Source organism: Lycium barbarum, chromosome 1 (assembly GCF_019175385.1).
Source record: "Lycium barbarum isolate Lr01 chromosome 1, ASM1917538v2, whole genome shotgun sequence".
Lineage (NCBI taxonomy): Eukaryota > Viridiplantae > Streptophyta > Magnoliopsida > Solanales > Solanaceae > Lycium > Lycium barbarum.
This window is the reverse complement of record NC_083337.1, coordinates 139059544-139069441: the sequence shown is the minus strand read 5'-3', so window position 1 is coordinate 139069441 and position 9898 is coordinate 139059544. Positions and strand designations below refer to the sequence as shown.

The 9898-nt window shown below is 32.0% G+C and overlaps 1 long non-coding RNA gene across 1 annotated transcript; it reads left to right on the top strand.

Moving 5' to 3' along the window:
• Positions 1-4598: 4598 nt before the first annotated feature.
• On the top strand, positions 4599-5236 carry LOC132607778 (uncharacterized). The gene is made up of 2 exons (XR_009570315.1): positions 4599-4838; positions 4947-5236. It is a non-coding gene; the product is annotated as an uncharacterized LOC132607778 (long non-coding RNA).
• The last annotated feature ends 4662 nt before the right edge of the window (positions 5237-9898 follow it).

Sequence of the window (9898 nt, the reverse complement as noted above, 5' to 3'; positions counted from 1 at the left end):
TGATTCGATCTAAACCATAAAGGGCAGTCCAGTGCACTAAGCTCCCGCTATGCACGGGATTCGGGGAAGGGCCGGAGCATAATGAATATAAAATGTAAATTAGAAAATTTTACACCAATTAAAAATAAAATATTTGTGCAGATTGGTTATTACTCCTTCCGTTAATTTATGCACAATTTTTAATTCTCGAGATTTAAACTATGAAAATTTTGAGCAACATTTTAAAATGTAATTTTTTAATCATATTGACATGAAAAGAATTGCAACCTATAGTACTTTTTGTATAGCTATTGATATTTCAATTTTAATTTTAAAATATTAAGTTAATCTAATACAAACTAGCTAGTCGAATAGACTCTTGATAAACGAAAACGGTCATGTAAATTAGGATAGAGAGAGTATGACTTTTCTGGAATGCAATAATTAACATGTGAGTTATCTTAATTAGATCGAGCTTAGGGTATGATAAGCGTGACCAAATTTGTGTAAAAGAATTTTTGATTTTTTTTTTCATGTACTTCATGTTTCTTACTTGTTAGTCTAATTATTCATAAATATTCTATCTATTTATTATTTTAAAATATAAAAATGTTAAAATAGTTATTGGTAGTATTAAACTTCAGACGTTGTTAGGACAGCTAAACTGAAAAGGAAGAAGGAAATTTCCCACGCAATTTAATTACATAATTAACTGGATATTTGCTTAAAGTTGCCGACACCTTAATGCTGTCACGTTTGGGTTAATATTCATTTTTCTTTTCACTCTTAATTCGTGATTCGTGAATCATTTTATCAGCAATCAACATCATACTCCAAACAAAAAGTTGGCATATCTTTTTTTTTTACTATTTCCTTCATTTTTGTCGCAAACCTTTTTTACGGGTCCGATGTTGATTGTTGTCGTTTTCATAAAGAGCTAGGGATTGGGCTGGGGCGGGCCTAGTGGCAGACCCAAGATTTCAAAGTAATGAATGCTAGTAGAGAAAGGTTTTAAAAGAATAGCGAAAATGGATTCAACTTTGAACGTGTTGAGTCGCACATCGTTCTTTTAGGGATGATAAGACCTTTTTACATGGTCTAGGGCAATCTATCCTTCGTGGTGTTAAGTTAAGCTCAAACAGGGGTGAAATGAACACATGGTCACTCGATCAAACTCGATATATTATGTATATAATTTTAAAAATATACCTAATATTATCTAAAGGAACACATGGTCAAACTAGACCGAGTAGAGCACTGGTTAGGAGCTTTATTTATTTTCCTCAAGTTCTTGAGATCAAACCTGAGCTCCTGCATGTTCTATGCTTTTATTTTTTAAAGCATTCTTTTTTAACTTTCTTTTTTATATTATTCTAAATCCTTTTTCTTTTATAATTCTAATTACCAAAAGTAAAAAACGTGTTTCTTTTTTATATTACATCTAATCTAATGATTTTTTTTCCTTTATTTCTAATTACCCAAATCCTAAAAGGCAAAAGAAATCAAAAAATCTCATAGGCGCTAAGCTGCAACGAACCAAAAGCATAAGAAATCAAAAAATCTCATAGCTAATGGTGAACCCATCCTCTTGAAATCCTGAATTCACCTCTGAGCTCAAGGTTCATCTTATGATGGTTACAGAGTCAGGCCCATCCTAATTCATTTACCGATGTTGGGCCCCATCTTATGTTGTCCTCGATCTGGATGTGCAGGGGAGTGTTGAGCCCCACATCGTTCATTTAGGGATGGAAACCCTTACTATATGATCTTGGACAATCCTCCCTCCATAAGCTAACTTTTGTGATTAAGTTAGATTCAAGATCCATGACAACATTCACTCGAAGCTTGTCATTCACTCGAAGCTTATCTAAATTTTTGATAATTACCTATGTAAACATATTAATGTGAAAGGTGATAAGCACTCATAACGCTCTATGTCCCACCAGTGGATGGGGTGGGACACGCCTTGAGCGCCCTATCATGTCTAAGTTTTTCCTTTTACCCAAATTTTGGCCTGTCATGTCTGACCAGACAAGCCTTACCTTATTTATGTTTTTTTTTTTTTGCTTTGGACTGTTTCTTTTTTTTTTTTGCTTTGGATTGTTTTCACATTATCTTTTATGTATATTTTCTTACTGTATAAAATTTGCAATCAGATTGCTGTGAAAATATTTAGATATTAAATCAAATCAGTATTAGTCCATCAATCAATAAATTCAGTACTAACAAATTAATAACGAGCAGTGCTTGATTGAAAAAGAAATTGAGAGCTCGTCCTCGATAAAAATTCATATACTGCTTCATCTACGTGAAAACTACAATCGAGTAATACCAGTTTGTTTTGTTTCGTCTTGTATCCTCTTTTCAAATTACTCTATATAGATCATAGAAGGGTTCTTGTCATTAAATACTTTACATTTTTTTTAACTTAAAAGAAAAATGCTGGAACTACAGAACAAGAACTGTTACTATTCGTGTTTTTTTTTTTTTTGTGGTTATTTTAAATTATATGTTGCTATGACATTTTGTTTTACATTATTATTAATTGAAGAGTCGAAGTATCTTTTTTCTCTTACTTTGATTTTTCAATTAATTATAGCATATTCAATTTGATCTTGATACAGTATTTTGTGGATATTTAAATTCCAAATTTAAAAGCTAATTAAATCAGCACAAGCATTAAATGGGAACCATATATTACCATGGAAAAACGAAGAAAAAAAATAGTTTTTCTAAGAAAAGTAGAAATTAAATATAATTTAGTGAATCTGATTTAGTAAAGTTATAAATAATTCACGTTGTTTAGTTCAAATTTTCAAAAGCCGCCACTTAATTTGTCACATTTTATTCATGAAATAGCAACGGATACAACAAAATCAATTCTTGCACAAGGCTAATATTACCTCAAGGCCTAACATTGTCAACTTTGTTCCTGCTAAAGGCCAGACCCGTTACCTGCCCCGCTCTTCCCCAAAAGACTTTGTTCATAAAATATACTCTCTAGTCTCATAGTAAGTGTCACCTTAGTCAAAAAAAATTATCTCATAATAAGTGTAATCAATCATAACATAAATTGGCTAATTTTTCCAACTCTACGCTTAGACAAAAACTGACAAGTTAAAGTAACATCTAAATGATAATTGAAAAAGCTACATAATAACTTGGTATTATTGGATCCCCAATGTCAAATGATTTACTATTTGTGCATGTTTTAATCAAGAGAAAAAAGTAATTTATTTTTATAATATAGGGGGTAATTTAGTAAACTTCATATTACATTATTGGTTTCTTAATGTGCGTTTTTTTTTGTTAAGTGACACTTATTATGGGATGGAGGAAGTATTTACTCTCTCTGTTTCAATTTGTTTGAGTCTATTTCCTTTTTAGTCCGTGCCAAAATGAATGAATGACTTCTTTCCTAATTTGGAAATAAATTCACTTTATGAATGATTTACAACCACACAAATTTTCAAGGCTTATTTTGAACCACAAATTTCAAAAGTCTTCCCTCTTTTTTAAATGTTGTGTCCAGTCAAATGGGTTCATATAAATTGAAACGGAGGGAGTAAGTTTTATCATGCTCAGGCATGCCTGTCCCTGCTCTATTGCAAATTTGCAATCCTTATAAAGAGCTACTTCGGCTATGATTAGAGGTAGAAAATTAGTGAGTTAGATTAAAATAGATCAAATTAATAATTAATTGTAATTTAATCCATGCAAAGTTTGTTGGAAAATATTTATTCGCGTTGGGTATAAAAAAAAGTTGATTGTAGGTAAGGAAAAAAATTTCACTAATAATTTCAAACCTGAAAAAGAATCCAAAAATTAACTTCAAGATATTACCAAACAATGTTAGAAAATATTCTTTTTGGGAATGAAGGAGCTACTAGGACCAAAAAAAAAAAAAAATTGGTTGTACACTAGGCTAATTTCTTGATTAGCTAGTTTTTCACGTCTAAAAAACTGGTTTAGCGGATTAAATTTTTCTCCGCTTACAGACTCTATTTTTTTGTTCAAATACGATTTCCACTTTCAAATGTCAGTCAACTCGAACTGTTTTTTTTTGGTCAATTTTCGACCAAATTTATATCCAATTGCCTTACCAAGTAAAATCAAGTGATTTTAAATGGAAACAATTAAAAAGAAAGGAAAATTTCAGAGATCTCCCTCATGTTTTGCTTCGTTTCACTGACCTCCCCTCACGTTTACAATATTACGGCTACCTCCCCTATTTTAACTTTTTTGGTAACAACTATTTTATTCTATTTATTACTAATAAAAAAAATAGTATATTTGAACTGTTTTGCCCTCCCTAAGATCATGTTCTTTTAAGTAATTCTTATCTTATCAATATCTCCTTTAAAAAGTTATTTCTTAGGAATATTAAAAAGGAATATCATGTGCAGTTCACCCCAGTGTTTATATTTTTTTGCCTCTTCATCAATCATGTTTTAACTTTTTGGAGAAAGTATCTTGCCCAGTAACTTATAATTGATTAAAAAGAGGATAAAAAAATTAAAAAAACTTTTAAACTAAATTTTATATATTAACAAATATAAATGACCAAGCAAAGCCAACAATATGGGTGAGATAAAGTTGAGTGTTGTCTTAGCTAACTGAATGAATGCTCTTTTCCAGTAGCTACTTTACCAAAATCTGTATCGTTCCTTTCATTTTTGGGTATTTTCCACTTCTCCTTTACATCTACTTTCCACATTCCTTTTTCATTTGTCAACCTTGTATGTTAACTTTTTCTCCATATTTTTCTATTACTATGCTTATATTAGATATCGCTAGGCCTTCAGAGATTTCTCAAGTTCTCCAAAGGCCAAGAAGATGCCCAGTTCTCCTAGTGAGTGGTAATTCTATTATTTTTGTTTTTAATTGCTTTTAGTCAATAAAGTTCAAAGCTTTTTGCTTTATTGCTCAATATTTTGCATAACCAAACTTTTTAACTTGTTCCACAGGTTCAGCAGTGGCCAAGAATTGGCAAATGTGGTTGTGAACAATGGAGACGGTTAAAGATGAATAGGAAAAGAGAACCCCGGCTACTGAAAAGACTAAAGAGCACTTTGACGTATTTTATTTTCGATTTATCAGAAGGAGATATTGACAAAATAAGAATTAAATAAAAGAGCATGATCTTAGGGAGGACAAATCAGTCCAGATATTTTTTTTATTAGTAATAAATAAAATAAAATAATTGCTATAAAAAAATTAAAATAAAAAAGATAACCGTAATATTATAAACGTGAAGGACGGTCAATAAAATAAATCAAATGTGAAGAGAGAATATATGAAATTTCCCCTTAAAAAAAGGGAATAGGAAGGATAACGTGATTGTGAAACTTGTAAGCTCTTTCCGGAGCTGCCAGCTGGCATACACAGAGCTTGCAGCCAGGCATACCACAACTACGCATTTCAATAATCTTATTATTTTCTTTTTCTTACTTGTATTCTCTTCCCACTAGCCCTTTTGTCCTTTTTTTCACTTTTTTGTCGTTTCTCATTCAATTTCCTTGGGAAAGATCAAACGAAAACTAAAATCCTAAGTTTATTAAATGCGTTGGTTTAACGGGTCCGGAACTAAAATGACACCAAAAAAACGTTTTGAATCAGAATATTCCAAAAAAAAAAAATGTGACAAAAGTATCTTTAACGCATTAATTTACTGTGCTAAAGGACTTAATCGTAACGGCGCAATTAAATTCTTTAACACAGTAAAATACTGCGCTAAAGGTGTCCAATAAAAAAAAAAATTATAAAGCAGTAAAATACTGCGTTATAGAAACAGTAAAAAAATAAAATCGCCAACTTTATTTTTTGCAACACTTAGTGTTTTTTTCCTTACTTTGACCAACGCTTAGTCGTGTGTCAAGACTTCGAAACGTCAATATTTTATATAGAACTTGATATTTTTTTCGGCGTACAATAATGTAGGCTCAATACATCAAGGATACGTAAATGTTCTGATCGTCATTTTAGGGGTTGAATAGGTGCTCAAAATACGTTTTGTTTGAAAACTTTAGGTTTAAGTGTATTTTAGTCAACTTTATATGTCGAGAAAATTAGTCAGCTTTATTTTGAAAAATTGAAATCACAAAAGTAAAATTAACATTAACAGATACGTTGTCTCGGGATTTTTACGTTGAAATCTATTGCGTATCGTCATATTATAAGTAAAGAAAACCAAAAACTTCAAGCCAATTTGGGGGACATTGAAATTGAATAGGATAACAAGTGTTTTTTTAAACGGCTCGTCCAAACCGCCTTACGGTTGTTTGTCAGCGTAGATCTCGAAAAAATACGCAAGATAAAAAAAACTGCATAAAACGGACATCCGAGCACAAAGTTATGACCATCTAAAGTTTGACCACTTGACAACTAGTTTTTCACCTTATATTTTTTAGAATTAGATTTATTTTCAAAATAAAGTTATGTCTTGATTAAAAAATAACACGCTTAAATCAAAACCTTAAAAAATAAAACACTTAAACCTAAAGTTTCCAAACAAAACTTACTTCGGGTGCCTTTTCAACCCCTAAAACGAAGATCCGAACGTTTATATATCCATGATGTATTGAACCTACATTATAGTACGTAGAAAAAAATATTATGAAATATTGACGTTTCGGAGTCTTGACACACAACTAATCGTTGGTCAAAGTATGGAAAAAACACTAAGTGTTGCAAAGAAAAGATTTATTAAAATAAGATGTTGCGATCACTAAGTGTTCCTTAAGTGTGTTATTTTTTAATGCGTAACTTTATTTCGAATATGTTGCAAAAACAAATCGCGTGAATCGGATGTCCGAGTGCAAAAAATCACGTATATTCGAAATAAAGTTACGCTTTAAAAAATAACACACTTAAATCTAGACCCTAAAAATAAAAAACTTTAAGCTAATGACAACAAGTCTTCAAACAAAAATGGACGTCTATGTATATAGAACACTTAAACCTAAAGTTTTCAAACAAAACTTACTTCGGACACCTTTTCAACCCCTAAAATGACGATCCGAACATTTACGTATCCTTGATGAATTGAGCCTGGATTATTGTACGCAGAAAAAAATATCAAGTTCTATATAAAATATTAACGTTTCGAAGTATTGACACACGACTAATCGTTGGTCAAAGTAGGGAAAAAAACACCAAGTGTTGCAAAAAAATGAAGTTCGCTAATTATTTTTTTTACTGTTTCTATAAAGCAGTATTTTACTGCGTTATAGATTTTTTTTTTTTACTGGGCACCTTTAGCGCAGTATTTTACTGCGTTAAAGGACTTAACCGCGTCGTTACAGTTAAGTCCTTTAGCGCAGTAAATTACTGCGCTAAAAGTACTTTTGTCACCTTTTTTTTTATTGGGGTATTTTGGTTCAAAACGTTTTTTTCTGGGTCATTTTGGTTCCGGACCCTTGGTTTGACTTCAGAGTATTAATTAGTGATATCGAATTAATGAAAGTACATACTCACTTCACCAATAATAATATTAAAAAAATTGAAAATACTCCCTTTGGATTAAAAAAAAAAAAAAAAGAGTCCAGTTAGCCATTTGCACAATTCTTAAGAAACTACTCACTCAAAAAAAAATTAACTAAACTACCCCTAATTAAATAGACATTGAGATTTAATCACATAACACTTAAGAGGGGCAAATCTGAAAAGATAAGGTTAATTGTTTCTTGATTTAATTAGTGGAGACTTTTTTTGACAAAAAAAAAGTCTAAGTGGATAATTTTTTTGATCCGGAGAGAGTATTATTATAATTATTAGTTGAAAAAGGTAACAACACCAAAAAAAGATAATGGCATAGAGAAACTTGAAAATGAAATCATCATCCACTTTATCATTGATCTCCACCATTCCTACCTTTAACTAATATTTGGACTCGTTTTATTTATATAGTTTGGAGAAGGGTAAAAATGTAAGAGCAACGACAAAAATTGATAAAGTTGCTCCCAAATACAGTATTATGGAATCTCTATCCTATCAATTTCAGACATAACCATTTAAAAATTATTTATAGTAATGTTATCTCCAGACGCTCAGACCCCTCTTGTGGAATTACACCGCATATATTGTTCTTATTTTTCAGGAGAGTTGCTTTAATTATTTATATATTTTAGGAAAATCACTCACATGAAAACACGATGGAATAAAGTATAAATTCGTTACCCCAATAATAAAAAAATATGATATACCACAAAAATACTTTTAAAATGAAAACAAAAAAAATTAACGCTCGGGGTATGCTTTTATGCCTTGGGCTTACGCTTTTGTGCCTGGGCTTACGCCTCAAATTCTAGGACATACGCCTTACACCATTAATTGGTCCGACGTTGATTGCAGTCTTTTTCACGAACAACTAGTGATGTAAATGGGGTGGGTGGGGCGGGGCCTAGTGGCAGACCTAAGATTTTAAAGTCATGGATGCTCGTTGTGAAAAGTTTTAGAAGAAAACGAAAATGAATGTAACTGTGAATGTGTTGAGCCCACATCGTTCATTTAGGGATGGGAGACCTTCTTAAATGGTCTTACACAATCTTATATAGTCTTAGACAATCCTCCTTCCATGAGCTAGATTCTCTCATAACTTTTACATGTATTAGTTATGTGGGTTTCTAAATTGCAAACCAAACAACGTACTAATTTTATACATGAATAGCTTACTTCCTAACTAGCTATCAAAAGCGGTAACTGAAATTAATGTATGAATAAGGTGTCTCTTTACTAGCTACCAAACATGGTATGAGTTAGAGCCTATTTGGATGGGCTTAAAAAAAGCAGCTTACAAGCTGGAAACAGCTAATAAGCCATAAGCTGGAAACAGCTTATAAGCCAAAAAAAAAAATAAAAAAAAATGGGTAGTCCAACTTATTTTTTGTGGCTCATAAGCAGTTTTCAGCTTATAAGCTGCTTTAGATAAGCTAAGCTAAACGAGCCCAATTAATTTTTTGGGCTTATTTTAAGCACAAAATGACTTTAAGCTGGTCAGCCAAACACTCAAAAAAGCTGAAAACAGCTTATAGGCAACTTATAAGCCAATCCAAACGGGCTCTTAATGCAGAAACTAATACATGAATAACTTATCTTTTGTCCAGCTACCAAACGACCCCTTCGGGATGGGAAGGCCTTCTTATATGGTCTTGGGCAATTCTTCCTCCATGAGCTAGCTTTTGGGATTGAATTAGGCCTAAAATCCATTTATGAAAACATTCAATGCTTATCTAATTTTTTGATAGTTGCCTACGTAAATATATTAGATCTGGTGTGTATACGGAAAAAGTCGGTGTAAAATGTTGTGATCTTCCGACGAGAGATCGGAGTAAATAGGAACATTGACTTCAAGATGTGGCGTTGGTTTGAGACGAAGTCCGAGGGGTCGTTAATCAGCCGGAGAGACGCCAGTTAGCACAAACGCAAGAAATCCGTTACAGGTCGAATTTCACGCCGCCTATTACGTCGCCATTATGCAACCAGCTATCAAGGCGCCGTTAATAGTGGTGATTAGTATCAAATTATCAGATTTGAAGGAGCATTATGACTCTAATTCTTGTACTATAAAAAAGGGTAAAACCTCTCATTAGAGAGGATCTGATTCTAATCTCACACACTTAATCTGATTCTAATCTTACACACTTACTCTGTAAAATTTCATAAAGTTCAAGTTCTTTAGCGATTTGGCTCGGGCACACAGCTTTAACGCTCTGCACTCGACCAGTTTTCAGTTACAAGCAATAAACAATTCATGCTATTTCTATCTTTGTTCGTTACATACAATTGATATATCATATTTCATTATGTTAATAACTTATTAAACCACGTATCTTTTAAATCGTGTATAAATTCAATTGTTATCTTTTAGGGGTAAACAACTTAGTGTTCACCGCGAGGCTAAGGATAATAGTGGTGATTT